This window comes from Saimiri boliviensis, chromosome 3 (genome assembly GCF_048565385.1).
Source record: "Saimiri boliviensis isolate mSaiBol1 chromosome 3, mSaiBol1.pri, whole genome shotgun sequence".
NCBI classification, from domain to species: domain Eukaryota; kingdom Metazoa; phylum Chordata; class Mammalia; order Primates; family Cebidae; genus Saimiri; species Saimiri boliviensis.
This window is the reverse complement of record NC_133451.1, coordinates 150764932-150784782: the sequence shown is the minus strand read 5'-3', so window position 1 is coordinate 150784782 and position 19851 is coordinate 150764932. Positions and strand designations below refer to the sequence as shown.

General features: G+C 37.4%; 2 long non-coding RNA genes across 2 annotated transcripts in view; one reads left to right on the top strand and one right to left on the bottom strand.

The window, feature by feature from the left end:
• The window catches only part of LOC141583933 (uncharacterized), a 128014-nt gene extending 127164 nt beyond the window's left edge, over positions 1 to 850 (top strand). The window contains exon 3 of the long non-coding RNA XR_012516764.1: positions 544 to 850. This is a non-coding gene — a long non-coding RNA (uncharacterized LOC141583933). The remainder of the gene's footprint in view (positions 1 to 543) is intronic.
• The window catches only part of LOC141584071 (uncharacterized), a 459558-nt gene that overhangs the window by 186612 nt on the left and 253095 nt on the right, over positions 1 to 19851 (bottom strand). The gene's annotated exons all lie outside the window — the stretch shown is intronic.

Sequence of the window (19851 nt, the reverse complement as noted above, 5' to 3'; positions counted from 1 at the left end):
AGAAAAATTGTTTGAACCTGGGAGGCAGAGGTTGCAGTGAGCTGAAATCACACCATTGCACTCCAGCCTGGGTGACAGAGAGACTCCATCTCAAAAAGAAAAAAAAAAATCACCTTAAAAGCTCCCAGTTTCCTACCTTTTGAGGGTAAGAGCCATCCTGGGATCAGAGCAGTCTCCAAGGCCTTACCAGACCCTTCTCAGCAGATTTCCTTGCTCTCTATAATTGAACCATTTATGGAAATACCTACAAACCAAGTAACTATATTATATTAAACCCAAACAGATTGTATCCCAACTCAACTCCCCCTTAGCTAAACGCAAAAATGCACATAACCATTTAAACACCACCCAATAGGAAGAGAACTTTCAGAGTAGTCAGAATGAGATGTCAAAAGTTCTTAACCAAATGCAAGAAAATTGGCTTACTTTTGCAAATAGTTTGAAATCTATGACCATGTGAACCCATTCCTAGGACCCCCTTTGGAGACCTGAATGGGACCAAGACAAGCGAGTTGCCCTGGGACTCAACCTTTGTATTCACAGTAGGTCCTCCTGCTTCAGACTCCAAGCATCTGGAGAACAAGAACTATATCTTTTCTATTTCATATACCCAGCTCCTCACACAATGCATGGTGCAAGTCAGGGGTCTACATAAAATATCCAATGATAAATGGAGCAGTGGTGATACAGATGAGACCCAGTGTTAACAAGAGGAGGCAATCAACTCCAAGATCAACTCCAAGATCAACTGCCAAGACGAAAATCAGGACCAAGGAAAGCTTCTGAGATCAAATGATTTTTAAGATTAATGTAGTAGATATTTCCAATTTTTTTTTCTGCCCTTCATCTGACTTCTCCTTCCTAAATTTGAGAGTTAGCCTTCAGTTGAGTTTTGTGAGAGGTCGTGCCCTGCCACTAATTAGAGAAACAAAAAAGGCCACCTACCTGCTTTCCCTGACTCTAGGAGGCAGAGTTAAAGGAACATGAACGACCAGGGAAAATACAACCACCAGGGACTTACATCTGGAGTTAGTGATCGAATCCATTCTTGGAGTAGAAACAACATTTAGTGTCCAATGGCAGAGGGCCAGCCATGTGTGCTGTGTCAAAGGCAAGATGTGGTGTGGTACCTGGGCCAGAATGTATTGTCTAGCAGCATCTCTCAAGACAAAGGGGCTATACAGAAACATATTTAGCCTCTCTTCATTTGTCTCCATAACAATAGGCTCGAGTGTTTCTTCCTCGTCTCCTTTGAGGGCATACCGGCCTGTTGTCTTCCTGTCTCTCTGACCATTTATCTGTAACTCTTGAAGGCTCTTTCTGATCTCCCTGGCCTTTAAGTGTTAGAACTTCAAGGGTCATCATTAGGCCCTGTTCTTTGCTCATTCTTATAATTGCCCACTGTCAATCTCTTCCACCCCTCTCTGCTTCAGTTCCAGCCATCATCACCTCTAGGCAAGACTACCAGAATAATATCCTTCCTGTCACCCCATATTACCAACTTTCACCCAACCTCTAAAATCCACTGACTACACTGAAACCAGAATAACCTTGCCTAATGGCAATCAGATAACCCTCTGTGTAAATCCCTCATTGGATTCCCAGTGCCCTGGGATAAACACCAAAATTCTTACCACTTGTAATGGTTAATACTGAGTACCAAGTTGATTGGATTGAAGGATGCAAAGAATAATTGCTGGTTGTGAGGGTGTTTGAATTAATGGACTGGGAGAGGCAGAATCACCCTCAATCTGGGTGGGCGCCAGGGCAGCTAGGATAAAAGCAGGCAGAGGAACATGAAAGGACTGTGAGAAAGATGTCTTCATCTTTCCCCCATCCTGGATGCTTCCTGCCCTTGAACATCAGACTCCAAGTTCTTCTGTTGGACTCTTAGACCTGTAACAATGGTTTGCCAAGGGCTCTTGGACCTTCGGCCACAGACCAAAGGCTGCACTGTTGACTTCCCTACTTTTGAGGTTTTGAGACTTAGACTGGCTTTCTTGCTTCTTTCTTGCAGATGACCTATTGTGGGACTTCACCTTGTGGTTGTGTGAGTCAATACTCCTTAATAAACTCCCTTCATATATACATCTATTCTATTAGTCCTGGTCCTCTAGAGAAACCTGACTAATAGACCATAGTCTATAAAATTCTACATAGTCTTGCTTCTGCCTACCCCTCCAAACTCATAATATGATGTTTGTATATGATGAACCATCTAGCTCCTCTACCCCTGACACTCCTTTCATCCAACTATGGCTTTTCATAACTCAAATCTCAGTTCAAGTATGACATCCTCAGGAAGTTAATAATGCCCAACTGTCTCAGTCTTCCCATGCTCAAAACCTGGAACCTGTCATTGACTCATTTCCTTAATTCTTTATTTCATCATCTGGTCTCATGATTCTTCCTTGGCAATTATCACCTGCATCTTCACTTTATATTCATACTGTCAACATACTAGTCCAAACATCATGCTTTCAGAAATAAATTTTTATAATTGCTTTCTGCATGCTTGAGGCTCTCCATCTCACTGTGCATCCCACATACTGCTGCAAAATTTAGAATAGATCCAAAAGATAAAGTAAAATATTCATAATATTGTAAGCTTATAGTGATAAGTATAAGAGAAGCTGTCAGAGTTCTTGAGTATATTAAAAGTCAGCTTCTCAACCTAATCATCTTAGTTCATCATTCTGCAATCAATGTACCTAAATAACTTCATTGCCCAAATGTTTCTGATATAAATTACAACTTTTTCTAGAAAAGTGTAATTATTTTCTGATTAGTGTAACCTGTGACTCTCTCCTCCTTTTACAAATTGCTCTCACCTTTTAGAATGTCCTCATCTTTTGACTGCAAAAATGCAATCCATTTACATGTAAAGCCTCAATCAGCCCAAGTTGTTCATAACTTTCAAACAAGTGAATAATTGTAAATGAAGATGATTCGATTTCTTACTACCTATCACCAAGGGGCAGGATGGCAGAAGTAAGATCAAGAGATATTCAATGCTTTAGAAAACATTATAAAATCTGCTCTATTTTGACTACTTTCCATAATACTCTCTCCTTTACTCCCAATTTTTAACACAAAACATTTTCTAAATGTAGCCCATAACTCCTAAGTATTCCCCCATTGTCTCTATTTAAAACATGTCTGCCTTTCCCTGATAGAGATACCTAATAAGTCATTCATTTTATTACAAATCTCTTTTATAATTCTGCTTAACTAGATCAATATACTCTTACGTGAATAATTTTTATTCCTGTTACAAAGTACTAAGTTTCTTTAAGAATGAGTTTTACAAATTATTTCTTCCATAAGAACATCTCTGAAAGGTTCATCAAGATACATCATATACTTACATAATTAGTTTTTTATCAAAAAATGTTTACCCTTAAATATATACTCAAAGATCAAATATTAGACTGGCAAAATTTTGGGTGACCATATAGGTTAATTCCTTCTTTTTTGCAGATGAGAAAATAAAAATTGTTGTTATTGAACCATGTCACAGATACATACTTTACTGCTCCCAGTAAATTACGGCATGTAGACAGTGGAGTTCAGTTTTCTACTGCTTTCTTATCTTCCTCAGCTCAATGCAGAGCATTAGGTACAAAATAAGTAAATATCTATTTAATATCCGAATTGAATAAATAAGAGATACAATTTCAAAAAAGTGAAAAAGATATATTTAAATACTTTATTTTAAAGTACTGTATGTAAACACAATACTATTAAGAAAGAGGGACTATTAAATGCCAATTCAAACAAATAGTGTTATCTGAGGGGAAAAGGAAGGTAAAAAGAGGGAAAAGGAGCAGAAAGGGCATCAAAGATAATGAAACTCTTTTTACAATGACTGATGGGTCCATGTGAGTATGTTGTACTCATGTTCTTTAAGCCCTTTCACCTATTTTTGCAATGAACATTCAACTATAAATTCATGTAAAAAGTGCAAAAATGATGTGTTCATTCTGAAGAGTTATCACGAAGTGAACATATCTATGTAATCAGCACCCTAATTAGGATCCAGAAACTTACAAGAACTCAAAGCTCCCTGTGTCCCCTTCCAGTTATTACTCTCCAACCTCCACCTCCTAGTTTAAGCTATTCTTGTGCCTCAGCCTCCTTCGTAGCTGGGACTACAGGCTTCCACCACCACACCTGGCTAATTTTTGTATTTTTAGTAGAGACTAGGTTTCATCATGTTGGCCAGGCCAGTCTTGAACTCCTGGCTTCAAATGATCTCTCAACCTTGGTGTCCTAAGTGCTGGGATTACAGGCATGAGCCACTGCACCCAACCACAACATAGAATTCATTTTATCTTTTGTTGAACTTCATCTGAATGGATTCCTATATTATGGACTCCATGGTGCCTGGTTTCTTTTACATGGTATTTTATCTGTGAGATTCAACTGTAGGTCTCATGTCTGAATAATCAGTCATAAGAATACCACAATTTATATATTTATCGCCTTAACTGATAAACATATGCATTCTTCCCAGTGTTAGGCTCTTAAGAATAGTTCTGCTATGGATACTCTTGTCCACACATAAGTAGGTATTTCTGATAGGAATAAACTCTAGCATGGAATTGCTGGTTCAGAGGGTAAAGATGCGATCAGCTTTAGTAGATCCTGGGACATACTTTTCCACAGAGCTGTACCAACTTGTGCTTCTACTACCGGCGTATGAGAGCTCTAAGTGCTTGATATCCTAACTAGACTTGATATTACCAGTCTTTTCATTTAACCATTCTTGTGGATGGCCTACATATATTTTATAAATATTTTACTACATATACTCAAAATTTAGTAAAAACAATTCTTTTCACAATCTAATTTAAGTCTTTTTGTGCCTATTTGCTTTGGTTTTTTTCTGGGTAAACTTCCAGGAGTAAAATTGCTGGGTTATAAGTAAATACAAGTTTAATTTAAAAATAAAAGACCAGCCGGAAATTTTTCCAAAGTGATAGTAACATTTTACACTGGCATCAACAATGTATGAGTAGATCCAAATCCTTACTAACATGGTATTGTGTTACAATCTTTTAAGATTTTAACTAAATCAATAACAGCTTCCTCTAAATATGGCAAACCGTGCCAAGTTATCTTCATGAGCTAGATATCTCCATGAGCTAAATAATTAGGCTGAAGTTGTTTGGTATTAAGATAAAACTGTAGTAACTACATGCAGTAATTTTATGAAGTATCAACATGATTGTTACTAGTTCATTTAAGCATGGACTGCTAAAATTTTCTGAGTCGAATTGCTGTTCCTCTCTCAACTGCAGCTCTTGAAAGACTAGCATTTTATTCTTTCTTGAATCTCTAACATGTTTGTTGAATTGATTTCAGCAGTTATATCCAGATTAAATATAGATGCAAAGTTCTAAGAGAGCAAAAAGACATGTCTGTTTATTCCCCATTGTATTCCCAGTTTCTAGCACAGTGATTGGAGCCCAGGAAGCACTCGATATGCATCTTTTATGAATAAATGATTATTTGGCAGATAATCTCACATTTCTCCTCTAGTTCTTTCTTTATCTAGAATAATGGTACCTGTTTCTCAGGGTTCCTTTGAATTTGAGATAATATATGTAAAAGTATCTCACACAATGTCAGATACATAGTACACACTCACCAAGCATCTTTTTGAACCACTACTTTTTATAGCTGTATTATTATCAAATGTAGCTTGCTTTTCCCTTTTCTTTTCTGTAATTTGTGAAACCTCATGCAGTCTAACAGCTGGAGTCCTCACCACTAAACCTGATGTCTCTCACGAGTTCTGGTTCTGTAGCCCCAAAGGACTACCACAAAGCTACATTTGATTATAAAACTCATGTTTCCAAATTCAACATGTCTAAAACCAAATGCTCCCACTTCATTCCTAGTGGAACCTATAATGGAACCTATATTGGAACCGTGTACCCAAGCAGTTACCAAACTTTTCTGATTTCTTTTTTTCCTATAGATCTTCGTAAAATTCAGAGAACTCGTCCTACATGATGTATTTATATTTTACTTCCCATTCCTCCTTTATTTTTAATTCCAGTATCCTAATCCAGATCACTGCTTACCTATCGGTTGTACTACTGAAATGGCATCCCAACAAAGTTCCTTGTCTCCAGTCTCTCCCTGCCTTTAGTCCATACACTTTTCCATGGTTAATCTCTCTAAAGTATTGCTATATTCATTTTACTTAGCCCTCAAAAAGTTCACATGACTACTCTTTGACTGCTAAGTAAATTCAGATTAGGCCCCACTAACTAAATAATCTCATTTCTCTCTTACCCAAGTATCACTATGCTATGGCACATATCCTTTCTTATGTTATGAAGTGGATTTTTTATGCCACTCATCAAATGGTGAGTTTGTTCAGCACAGCGAACCTGTATATAAGAAAATGCTTTACAATCAGGCAGACAGAGGTTCAAATCTTGGCCTAATTATTCACAATTCAGTGGTCTTAGGCAAGGTAGTTAATTAGCCTCAGGCATATTATCTGTAAAAGCAGAGATACATTCACCTTATTTGTTATTGTAAAGATTAATTCTGCACATAAAGTGTCTGTCACGCAGCTGACATTCAAATGGAAGCAAATATTTTTTCAAGCTTCATATATGCCAGAAATTTCACAAAGTAATCTAATTTAGTGCTTACAATAATGCTGTAAAACAGGTTCAATGTCATTTTACATTTGAAGAAGCTGAGAATCAGTCATATATGTAGTAAAAAAAGAGAGACCATTATTCATTTTTGTTTCTCATGGTACCATGCCATATACAAAATAGATTTCTCGTTAACAAAAGATACTCAGTGAATGATTCAAACTGTTCAGAAGAAAAAAAAAAAAAAGAAAATACTGCATTCTAACCAAAATCAAGAAAATAGCTATTCCAATAAGTCAAATATAGTTAATGTTTTAAGTTACATTCCTTTATGATGTGCAAAAGGCAATTATAACACATACTTAAAAGTAATTATAAATTTGGGAGTGGTCATGAGAAAAGAAGAAGGAAATAAGAAAAGAATGTTCTGCTACAGACAAAGCAAACAATATATCTTAGGTAAAATAATCCAAAACACCTACAAGGCAGTAATGACAAAAAAGACCTGGAGAAAAGAAAGATAACTGATGATATATGGGCTTGCACTACATTACAGAAACAGAAAGATGAAAGAAGAAAAAAAACTAAAATGATTTTGCTATAAGCTCAGAGGATTCCTGATACTGAACAGAATTTCACCTATGAAGCACTGGTCAGTTCTGGATATCATGGTGTATAATAATTGTAAAACACTGGAGGCATTTTCAAGGAAAGCAATAAAAGTAAGCCCAAGAATAGCTGGATATGGGATGCATCTTCACATCGCTTCTGTGCACAAAGGGACTGTAAAGTTCAGTCCCAACCATTTATTTCCATTAACACAGCAGCAAAGAACAGATTGACTTGAAGAATCAAACAGTTTTGCAAACATCTACATTTGTGCGTGCAAACTTATTACCTCTCCAAAAAGTCAGTATGTCACCTCTTTTCAGAATTTAAAACCTAGAGGAGACAGGCCACTTTCCAGGTTTCTCTAGATCTAAGACAGTTAAACTCAGATAGATTTTTGTTTCTAATGAATGTTTTTCCTGCTACAAGAAGTGGGCCAACCAGGCAAAATTAACATGAACAAAGAGGGAATTAGCACATTGCTGAAAAAGAGGCATAGGATCTAATGGTTTAAAAGAAGCGGTTTTCTAGTTACATGCTTGGGTTCAATCCTAGCTCCACGAGATATTAAGCTATATTAACCCTGGGCAAATTACTCCACCTCGCTGGACCTCAGTTCACTCAAATGAGACTGATGTCAGCACTTACCATCAAGGGAGGTAATGAGGATTGAACAAACTAATATAGCTAGTGCACTTAGAACAGTATCCAATATACGATTAGCATTTACTAAGCGTTAGTTACTAAATATTTTTCAGTGAGTAGGCTTAAAATCAAATGATAAAGAGCAGTGACAATTAGATGAAACTATTCAAAATTTATAGTCAGAAATTCTGGGTTCAAGTAGGAGTTGTGAGATTTACTTCATGTGTGACCTATAAAATGACACCTTACTCTTGTTCGTTATGCTTCAGTTTCCTCAGATGTGACATTATTTCTATTCTTATCTCAAATTATTGTTATGATGATCAAATTATATAAAATAAGGATGTTTATAAAAGGCTATATAGGTTATATTATTTTTTATTTTAAGGCTTATTTATTTAAACAAATCAAATTTTTCATATGTATGAGATCTCTGCCAAAAATATTTGCTCTGAACCATGTACACCACAGAGGCAAACTGTACCCTGACCTTGTATTAGTATTTCTTGTTCTGAGAATAAGCCTTATCATTAAGACATGATTTGAGCGTTCTGTTATTTGTAGCCCAAAGCATACTTTAAAAGATATTTTTATTAAAATATATTTAAAAGTTTTAATTTAGAAATTAACCAATTGATATTATTTATTTTTTTATTTTTTTTGTGTGTGTGCTAAAACTTTTTTTTATTGCATTTTAGGTTTTGGGGTACATGTGAAGAACATGCAAGATTGTTGCATAGGTACACACATGGCAGTGTGGTTTGCTGCCTTCCTCCCCTTCACCTATATCTGGCATTTCTCCCCATGCTATCTCTCCCCAACTCCCCACCCCCGTCCCTACCCCATTTCCCCCCAACAGACCCCAGTGTGTAGTGCTCCCCTCCCTGTGTCCATGTGTTCTCATTGTTCAGCACCCGCCTATGAGTGAGAACATGTGGTGTTTCATTTTCTGTTCTTGTGTCAGTTTGCTGAGAATGATGGTTTCCAGGTTCATCCATGTCCCTACAAAGGACACGAACTCATCATTTTTGATGGCTGCATAATATTCCATGATGTTATTATATTATGATCATCACCTCACAGTACACTGTGCCTAATACCTTTTCAGACAATGTTGAAGTTCGTTGAATCTCATGACAAACCAATTGTTTTCAGGTAACTATTTGTGGAACTTTCTTGAGGTAAATATTTTAAAAATAGAAAAGAGAAGACTTCAGATAGTGAACATAAATGCTTGTGGGGATTTAATTTATGATTGATTTGTTTTAATTTTTCAGATTATCTCTAATTTCCACTTTTGCATATATAATGGAGTGCTTGTATATAAAATACATGAAGTTAAGGCATTTTTCTCATTAAGAAAAACAAAGCAGGAGAGGGGCCAAGATGGCCAAATAGAAACAGCTCCAATCTGCAGCTCCCAGCGAGACCAACACAGGTGGGTGATTTCTGCATTTCCAACTGAGGTACCCCATTCATCTCATTGGGATTGGTTAAGCACCTGGTGCAACCCATAGACAGAAGTAGAAGCAGGGTGGGGCATCACTTCACCTGGAAAGTGCATGGAGTTGGAGGACCTCCCTCCTCCAGGAAAGGGAAGCAGTGAGGGACTGTGCTACCTGCTCAGGGTACTATGCTTTTCGCATGGATTTTTGCAATCTGAGAATCAGGAGATTATCTTATGAGTGTATACCACCAGGGCCCTGGATTTCAAGCACAGAACTGGGTAGCTGTTTGGGCAGGCACTGAGCTGCAGGAGTTTTTTCATACTCCAGTGGCACCTGAAACTCCAGTAAGACAGGAGAACCATCCACTCCCATAGAAAGGGGACTGAGGCCAGGGAGCCAAGCAGACTCTCTCAGTAGGTCCCACTCTCACCAAGCCTAGCAAGCTAAGAAACACTGGCTCGAAATCCTCACTGCCAGCATAGCAGTCTATAATATGCCTGGGATGATGAGTTTGATGGGGGCAGGGACGACCACCATTGCTGTGGCCTTAGTAGGAGGTTTTCCCCTGACAGTGCTAAGGAGACTGGGAGGTTTGGACTAGACAGAATTCGTCACAGCTTAGCAAAGCAGCTGTGGCCAGACTGCTCCTCAAGATTCCCCTTCTCTGACAAGGGCATCTCTGCAGGAAATCCAGCAACTCCAGTCAAGGGCTAACAGATAAAACTCTCATCTCCCTGGACAGAGAGCCTGTGGGGAGAGGTGTCTGCAGTCACAACTTCAGTGGGTTTCATTGTTCCTGCCTGCTGGCTCTGAAGGGAGTGGCTTATCCTAACAAGGGGGATTCTCTCATACAGCACACCAGCTCTGCTAAGGGACAGACTGCCTCCTCAAGTGGGTCTCTGACCCCGTGCCTCCTGACTGGGAGAGACTTCCCAACAGGGGTCCACAGATACCTTAGAGAGGAGAGCTCTGGCTGATGCCACTCTGGGACAAAGCTTCCAAAGGAGCAGGTAGCCATCTTTGCTGTCCTGCAGCCTCCACTGGTGATACACAGGCAAACAGTTTAGAGTGGACCTTCAGCAAACTGCAGCAGACCTGCAGAAGAGAGGCCTCATTGTCAGAAGAAAAACTAAAAGAAAGCAGCAACAACAAAAATGAAAAAAAGACCCCCCACAAAAACTCTATCCAGAGATCAACAGTCTCAAAATCAAAGGTAGATAAATCCGCAAAGATGAGGAAAAACCAGTGCAAAAACACTGAAAATTCCAAAATCCAGAATGCCTTTTCTCCTCCAAATGATCGCAATGCCTCTTCAGCAAAGATGCACAACCAGACAGAGGATGAGATGGACGAATTGACAGAAGTATGCTTGAGAAGATTAGTAGAAGATCGTTCTAAACCAATGCAAGGAAGCTAAGAACCTTGATAAAAGGTTACAGGAGCTGCTAACTAGAATAACCAATTTAGAGAGGAACATAAATGATCTGATGGAGCTGAAAAACACAGTACAAGAACTTCGTGAAGCATACACAAATATCAATAGCTGAATTGACCAAGGGGAAGAAAGGATATCAGAGTTTAAAGACCACCTTGCTGAAACAAGGCCTGCAGACGAGATTAGAGAAAAAGGAATGAAAAGGAACAAATAAAGCCTCTAAGAAATGTAAAACCACATAAAAAGACTGAACTTATGATTGATTGGAGTACCTGAAGGAGACGGGGAATAAAACCAAGTTGGAAAACACACTTCAGGATATTATCCAGAACTTCTGCAACCTAGCCTCACAGGCCAATGTGCAAATTCAGGAAATACAGAGAACACTAAAATACTCCACAAGAAGATCAACCCCAAGACACATAATCATCAGATTCTCCAAGGCCAAAATGAAGAAAAAGTGTTAAGGGCAGCCAGAAAGTTCTGTTCGCCTTCAAAGGGAAGTCCATCAGACTAACAGCATATTTTTTAGCAGAAACACTATAAGCCAGAAGACAGTGGGGGCCCATATTCAACATTCTTAAAGAAAAGAATTTTCAACCCAGAATATCCTATCCAGCCAAACTAAGCTTCATAAGCAAAGGAGAAATAAAAACCTTTCTGGACAAGAAATGCCAAAGAATTTCATCACCACCGGCCTGCTTTGCAAGGGCTCCTGAAGGAAGCACTAAATATGGAAAAGAAAAACTGATACCAGCCATTGCAAAAACATATCAAAATATAAAGACCAATGACACTATGAAGAAACTCCATCAACTGGTATGCAAAATTACCAGCTAGCATCATGATGACAGGATCAAATTCACACATAACAAAATAACCTTAAATGTAAATAGGCTAAATGCCCCAATTAAAAGACACAGACTAGCAAATTGGATAAAGAGTCAAAACACATCAGTGTGCTGTATTCAGGAGACCCAGCTCACATGCAAAGACACACATAGGCTCAAAATAAAGGGATGGAGGAAGATTTACCAAGCAGATGGAAAACAAAAAAAAAGTAGGGGTTACAATCCTAGTCTCTGATAAAACAGACTTTAAAACAGCAAAGATCGTAAAAGACAAAGAAGGGCATTACATGATGGTGAAGAGATCAACACAACAAGAGGAGCTAACTATGTTAAATATATATGCACCCAATACGGGAGCACTAAGATTCATAAAACAAGTTCTCGGAGACCTACAAAGAGAATTAGACTCCCACACAATAATAGTTGGAGACTTTAATACCCCAAGTCAATATTAGACAGATCAAGACAGAAAATTAACAAGGGTATTCAGGACTTGAATTCAACTCTAGATCAAGTGGACCTAATAGACAGACATCCACAGAACTCTCCACCCCAAATGAACAGAATATACATTTCTCTCAGTGCCACTGGGCACTTACTCTAAAATGGAGCACATAATTGGAAGTAAAACACTCCTCAGCATTGCAAAAGAATGGAAGTCGTAGTAAACAATCACAGTGCAATCAAATGAGAAGTCAGGATTAAGAAACTCACTCAAAACCATACAACTACAGGGAAAGTGAACAACTTGCTCCTGAATGATTCCAGGTAAATAATGAAATTAAGGCAGATATCAAGAAATTCTTTGAAACCAATGAGAACAAAGAGACAATGTGCCAGAATCTCTGAGACATAGCTAAAGCAGTGTTAAGAGGGATATTCATAGCACTAAATGCCCCATTCAGAAAGCTGGAAAGATCTCAGATCAACACCCTAACATCACAATAAAAGAACTAGAGAAGCAAGAGCAAAAAATCTAAAAGTCAGAAGAACACAAGAAATAATGAAGATCATAGCAGAACTGAAGAAGATAGAGACACAAAAAACCCTTCAAAAAATCAATTAATCCAGAAGCTGGTTCCTTGAAAAAATTAACAAAATAGACCACTAGCTAGACTAATAAAGAAGAAAAGAGAGAAGAATCAAAAAGGCACAATAAAATATGATAAAGGAGATATCACCACTGACCCCACAGAAATACAAACTATTCCCATCAAGCTATTATTGACTTTCTTTGCAGAATTTGAAAAGAATTACTTTAAACTTCATATGAAACCAAAAAAGAACCCATATAGCCAAGACAATCCTAAGCAAAAAGAACAAAGCTGGAGGCATCACACCACCTGACTTCAAACAATACTACAAGGCTATGGTAACCAAAACAGCATAGGACTGGTACCAAAACAGATATACAGACCAATGGAACAGAACAGAGACCTCAGAAAGAACACCACACATCTACAACCATCTGATCTTCAACAAACCTGATAAAAAACAAAGCAATGAGGAAATAATTCCCTACTTAATAAATGCTGCTGAGAAAACTTGCTGGTACTGAACACTGAAACTGGACTCCTTCCTTAGACACTATATAAAAATTAACTCAAGATAGGTTAAAGAATTAAATATAAAACCCAAAACCATAAAAACCCTGGAAGAAAATATAGGCAATGTCATTTAGGACATAGGCATGGTCAAAGACTTCATGTTGAAAACACCAAAAGCAATTGTAACAAAAGCCAAAATTGGCAAATGAGATCTAATTAAACTAAAGAGCTCCTGCACAGCAAAAGAAACTATCATCAAGGTGAACAGGCAACCTACAGAATGGGAAAATATTTTTGCAATCTACCCATCTGGCAAAAGTCTAATATCCAGAATCTATAAGGAATGTAAACAAATGTACAAGAAAAAACATACGACCCCATCAAAAAGTGGGCAAAGTATATGAACAGACACTTCTCAAAAGAAGACATTTATGTGGCCAACAAACATATGAAAAAAAGTTCATCATCATTGGTCATTAGAGAAATGCAAATCAAAAAATCAAAATCACAATGAGATACCATCTCACACCAGTTAGAATGGTGATCATTTAAAAAGTCAAGAAACAATAGAGGCTGGTGAGGCTGTGGAGAAATAGAAACACCTTTACACTGTTGGTGGGAGTTAAATTAGTTCAACCATTGTGGAAGACAGTGTGGTGATTCCTCAAGGATCTAGAACCAGAAATATCATTTGACCCAGCAATCGCATTACTGGGTATATACCCAAAGAACTATAAATTATTCTACTATAAAGACACATGCAAACGTATGTTTATTGCAGTACTGTTTGTAATAGCAAAAACATGGAATCAACCCACATGTCCATCAATGATAGACTAGATAAAGAAAATGTGGCACCTATACACCATGGAATACTATGCATCCATAAAAAAGAATGAGTTTATGTCCTTTACAGGGACATGGATGAAACTGGAAGCTATCATCCTCAGCAAACTAACACAGGAACAGAAAACCACTCCATGTTCTCCCTTTTAAGTGGGAGTTGAACAATGAGAACACATGGACACAGGTAGGGGAATAACACAGAGCAGGGCATGTCAAGGGCTGGGGGGCAAGTGGAGGGAGAGCACTAGGATAAATACCCAAGGCATGCAGGGCTGAAAACCTAGATGATGAGTTAATAGGTATAGCAAACTGCCATGGCACATATATGTCTACGTAACAAAAAATAAAAGCAAAGCAAAACAGTATGTAAAGTTAATAAATTTAAATAATATTTCACATATAATATGTCAAGCCATAGATCATACATTTCAGCTATTTAAGAAGTGAGAGATCAATGGATAATATCCAAAATGTATTAAAGTCAACAGATTCAATTTATTTCTCCACAGACTTCTTCTGGAACTGATTGCAAGGAGTAAAATGGACTAATTTTAGAATAAGCAACTCTACTATGGAACATCTGAAGAAAAAAAGAGCACTTTTTAAAATTACAGGAAAATATTTTTTGCTAAAATTTGTGTTTGGCTTCTATAGAACACAATAAATACATATATTGCTCCAAAAACAGACTGGAAATGTGGACAAATGAAATGACTCATACACGTCCACGAGGCACGTGTTTTTAAGGCAGTTGTGAAAGGAGAAAGAGGAGAAGTAGGCAGAGGGAGGGCTTCCTGATGATCAAATTATATGTATGTTTCTGCATATCTCATTTCAAGGGAACTACCACTACTTTCAAATGACCATTTCTTCCCAAAATTTCAATCTCTATGTAACACTTCTCTTTGTAATGAAAAGCATGTTACTTTTCTAACTTTTGGCCTAAATACTAAGACATAAAAAGTTACTTAATTATATATTAGACGCACTTATTTCTGATTAGTGGCACCAAGGAGATATTTTATAGAACACACAGTTCTGTTTCTTATGCTGTTAAACACAGGAGATTATCAATTATTAATAACAATAATAATAATACTGAAAACATTTGTTGAGTGCATACTATATGCCAGACAAATGTGGTATAGCTTTTTACAGTTACATGGGATTTTTATATTTATTAGTGCATTTGATCCTTATAACAATTTTACGAAGTAAAACAGATGTCACTATCCCGATTTTAAATTTGAAAAATCGCCACAGGCAAGACCATACTTAATAGTAAAACTGTAACAGCATTCCCATTACAGTCAAGAATAAGAGAAAAATGTTGCTTTTTTTTATCCTTATGTAGCACTGTTCTGAAATTTCTAGCTAATCAAGTACAAACATTGCAAAAGAAAAGAAGAAAAATTATTTTCTTTGCATGCAGCATTATTGCTCAATACATATAATTCAGTAAAATTACCTTAAAGACCTGAACAGAAGACAGAAAAAACACTGTAGCTGTTAGGTTTGTGTATGGCTGCATATGATAAGACAATTGTAATAGGCAGTAGCTTACACATGCAAAGATGATGCTCTTAATTAAAGAGTGTGGAGGTGGATGACAAGACCACAAATTCCTTAGGGAGCTAGCTTCTTCCAGTTTTCTCTTCTGCCATTCCTAGGGAGCCTGGTTAGGTTGGCTCCTGAATCTCACAATCACTGCATTCCAGACAGCATAGCTTAAGAATTGCTGTCCAAAAGTGACATAGGGCATTTCTGTTCATGTCCATTGGCCAAAATTTAATCACATGGACACACTGAATGTCAAAGGGTAAGAAATGTCTTTACCAAAAATGGCCATGTGTCCAGTTAAAAAAAAATCAAGACCTCTGTTAAGAAAGAGGGGGAGAATACATTCTAGACATCAACTAATAGTCATACTCCCGGTATACTTCAAAATATCCACAGGAAAAGGAATTATGAAGGAATGAAGTTAATTAAAAATGCACTAGAAACTATAAAACCTTGCAGAAATTTTTTTAATGTTTTAAATAAATGAAAGATTATGTTCCTGGATTGGAAAATTCAGTAATATAAATCTCTAAATTCTCCTCCAGAGATCAATCAACTAGTGGTGTGCAATTAGAATAAAATTCCAGCCGGGCGCGGTGGCTCAAGCCTGTAATCCCAGCACTTTGGGAGGCCGAGGCGGGTGGATCACGAAGTCAGGAGATCGAGACCATCCTGGTCAACATGGTGAAACCCCGTCTCTACGAAAAATACAAAAAATTAGCTGGGCATGGTGGCGCGTGCCTGTAATCCCAGCTACTCAGGAGGCTGAGGCAGGAGAATTGCCTGAACCCAGGAGGCGGAGGTTGCGGTGAGCCGAGATCGCGCCATTGCACTCCAGCCTGGGTAACAAGAGCGAAACTCCGTCTCAAAAAAAAAAAAAAAAAAAGAATAAAATTCCAAACAAATTATTTGGAATTGAACAAAATGATACTGAAGTGCTAAAAAATAGTGAATGACAGTAGGTGAGAAAACTCAGGGAAAAAAAGAAGGCTAGCAGTTGACTCACTCTATCAGATTTTATGCCATACAGTAAAGTTACAATCATTATGGAAGTATGAAATGGCATAAGAATAGACACCAATAACAACAAGCATAATATTAAATCTAGAGAGATAGGTCATTATTTACAAACATTTAGCAAATGATAAAATGCTGGTGGGACAGGTATATGATGATAAAGTGTCAATTATTATTTTTCAAAAGATAGTCAAACCCCCAGACATCTAATTATGTGCCTAATTATTTATTTCACCTACCAAAGGTGAAATGGTGCTCATCTCTTTCCTCTCCAGCAATAGTTTAGCTAAATCTGTTATGAGAATTATAAATCCCAGTGGGATTTACAATGCTGCCTCTATATGTTGGCTGCATAACACTGAGGAACATCCTTCAGTTTTCCAGATCTCCATGGATAAAGAATTGAGATTGACCCAAAAATTGTAGTCCTTGCCCAGCTCCTAGGAGTTAATTTCTGAGATTTTCTGCCTATTAAGAGTGTCTTTGCTTACCCAGAGGTCTTGGTCCATGTCTCAGGGTGATTTACGGTGGTAAACTTGGGCTATGTGCTATCAGCTTGACCTCTGAGTGGGCTGGAACTAAGGGCACCCATGTGGGTAGTCAGCTATATCTATATGATTGCCCTCCAATAAAAACACTGGACACCAAGGCTCAAGTGAGCATCTCTGGTTGGCAATCTACCATGCATATTACCACACATCATTGCTAGGAAAAATAAACACTGTCCACATGACTCCACTGCAAGAGGAGAGCTGAAAGCTTCAACCTGGTGCCTTCTGGATTCACACTTACCTACTCAACACACTTATGAAGATAACCTTAACTATGAAATACATTTCCCAAATAAAACATGCTTTCCAAGTTTAGAGTACTAACAAAAAAAAGGAAATAGAACCTTTAAAAAGTAGATCATAGGAGGAAGGAGTGGGATTCAACAAGACTGTGACAATGTGTTACATTAACAAAGCCCTTTTTAGTTAAGTGTTCTTATTACATCTGTTTTGGAGATCATAAAACAGAGGCTCAACAATTAACCAGAAATTGTAAAAACAGCATTTCTGCTTAGGTTTTCTCGGTTCTAAATCCTGTTTACCTCTAATAAGTAAAGCTCTTTCTAAATAGTCTTTAAAAACGTAATAAATAAAGATGTCATCTCACTATGTTTCCCAGGCTGGTATCAAACACCTGAGCTCAAGTAATCCTCCTACTTTGGCCTCCCAAAGTCCTGGGATTACAGGCGTGAGCCACCACATCCTTAAATATTCTAATGAGTAGAAAGTATACAAAGAAGTCTCTATACTTTTGGAAAAGCTGTGTGCCATTCAGAAGTTAAATAATAATGTATTCTAAAGCAGGTGCCTCCGGGTTCATTTCAAATCAGTAAACCATTAATGGATAAGGTTTGTTTCTTAATGGAAACATCCAGCAATGGAGTGAAAGACATTTATGCAGTATTTTGTAAGAAAAGCCTTAGAGACTAGATGAAATAGAAGTGCCTTAGAGAGGGAGCGTAAAATCTCCACTTCAAAACACCCACCTCTAAGACAGGAATGTATTGTCTTTCCAAAATAGAAATTAGAGTTTTCTCATGGATAGTCAAAACATATGGTCCGCAGCTGATTCAGGAATGCTAATCTATCTTGCCATTGGGTTTATATCATTACGTAAAATTCTTATGATCTCTACAACCCTAGAGCCATATAGAGTTTTCTCTTTCATTCTTGTACCTCAAGAGGAAAATACAGAGATGTTACGTGAATTACTCTTTCTCTAGTGTGAACATTTGGCAGGGATGATATCATTTCCAGATGCTTTCTTATTTTTCATCTGTTTAACGACCTTACTCATCAGAGAGTTAGAGGGTTTCTAAGTTTGGCTCTATCTGGGTATTATGGGGAAGAAGTTGAAAGCATTCTTGCCAGCAATGTCTCAATTAAGACTGCCAAAGTTTCCAGTATATAAAGCGAATCATGTCCCCTTCCTGTTCTGTAATAGAAATATATACATACATACAATTATTCACATCTATTTCCAAGGCCAAAACGAAAGAGTTAAATGTAAGCAACATGTTGTGATTCTGCTATTGAGGTAGCAATTGATAGTTTCATGGACATCAATAATTGTTTCAGGGCCAGGATGACTACAGACTTCAGATTTATAAGTTAGTAAAAATACATAGATGAGTATACAATGATGAAAATGTTGGATGTAGACTACTCTAGAAACCATGTGCTTGGAATAACTTTTAGCAGGACTGATCTCCTGAAATTCTCCAAGTAATTATAATCTCAAATTCTGTTGAGAATTCTGTGTATATATTATTTAGATCTCTTACTGTTATAAAATGGGTTAAATTTATTTCTAATAAAGTAATGAAAAAATCTAGATGAATTTAATTAACATGAAGAAATGCAGAAACAATTTACCTATGCAGAATTCAGCTATGCCATTGTCTTATTCCACCAGAAAGAATACGTAACAAAACTAAAATTAGGCAGAAAAGACCCAATTTCAGGGGAAGTAAAGTAGGGGTCACAAAATAGATCCTCCTCTCAGACTGCATTTATTTTTATTTTTAAACATTTGTAATAATTCAGATTTTCCATCCTCTGTATTCAGAGTTGATAATTTAAAATGACTTAGAATTCAATAGAATGTCATCCTTTGTTTATTTTTTTTTTTAATTTTTTGAGACAGGGTCTCGCTGAGTCACCCAGGCTGGAGTGCAGTGGCGTAATATCAGCTCACTGCAACCTCAGCTCTTCAAGGTTCGGCAATCCTCACACCTCAACCTGTGGAGTAGGTGAGGTGAGCACCACCACTCTGGGCTATTTTTTTTTTTTTTGGTACTTTTAATAGAGATGGGGTCCTTGCCATATTGCCCAGGATGGCCTTGAATTCGTGAGCTCAAGCAAACAGCCTGCCTCAGCCTCCCAAAACACTGGGATTACAGACATGAGCCACCATGCCTGGCCAGAATGTCTTATCTTTAAAAAAAAAAAAAATTTTTAATTAGGTGTTGTATTTTCTTTTAATGTATAAGATTGCATTAATAAGAAATTATGCCCTCTCATTCAGAAGACTATGGAGACCTTCATTCCAAGAACAACATGCCTACAAACTAATTAAAAAAAATAATCAAATATGCTGCTATTGTTTTTCTTGCCTAGAGAAGGAATGATCTCAGCAGTCCCATACCTGTATAGTGTCGCGACAGCCAGGGCTGTATACCTCACTCTGTATTCACCTAGCACTCCATAGAATTTACCA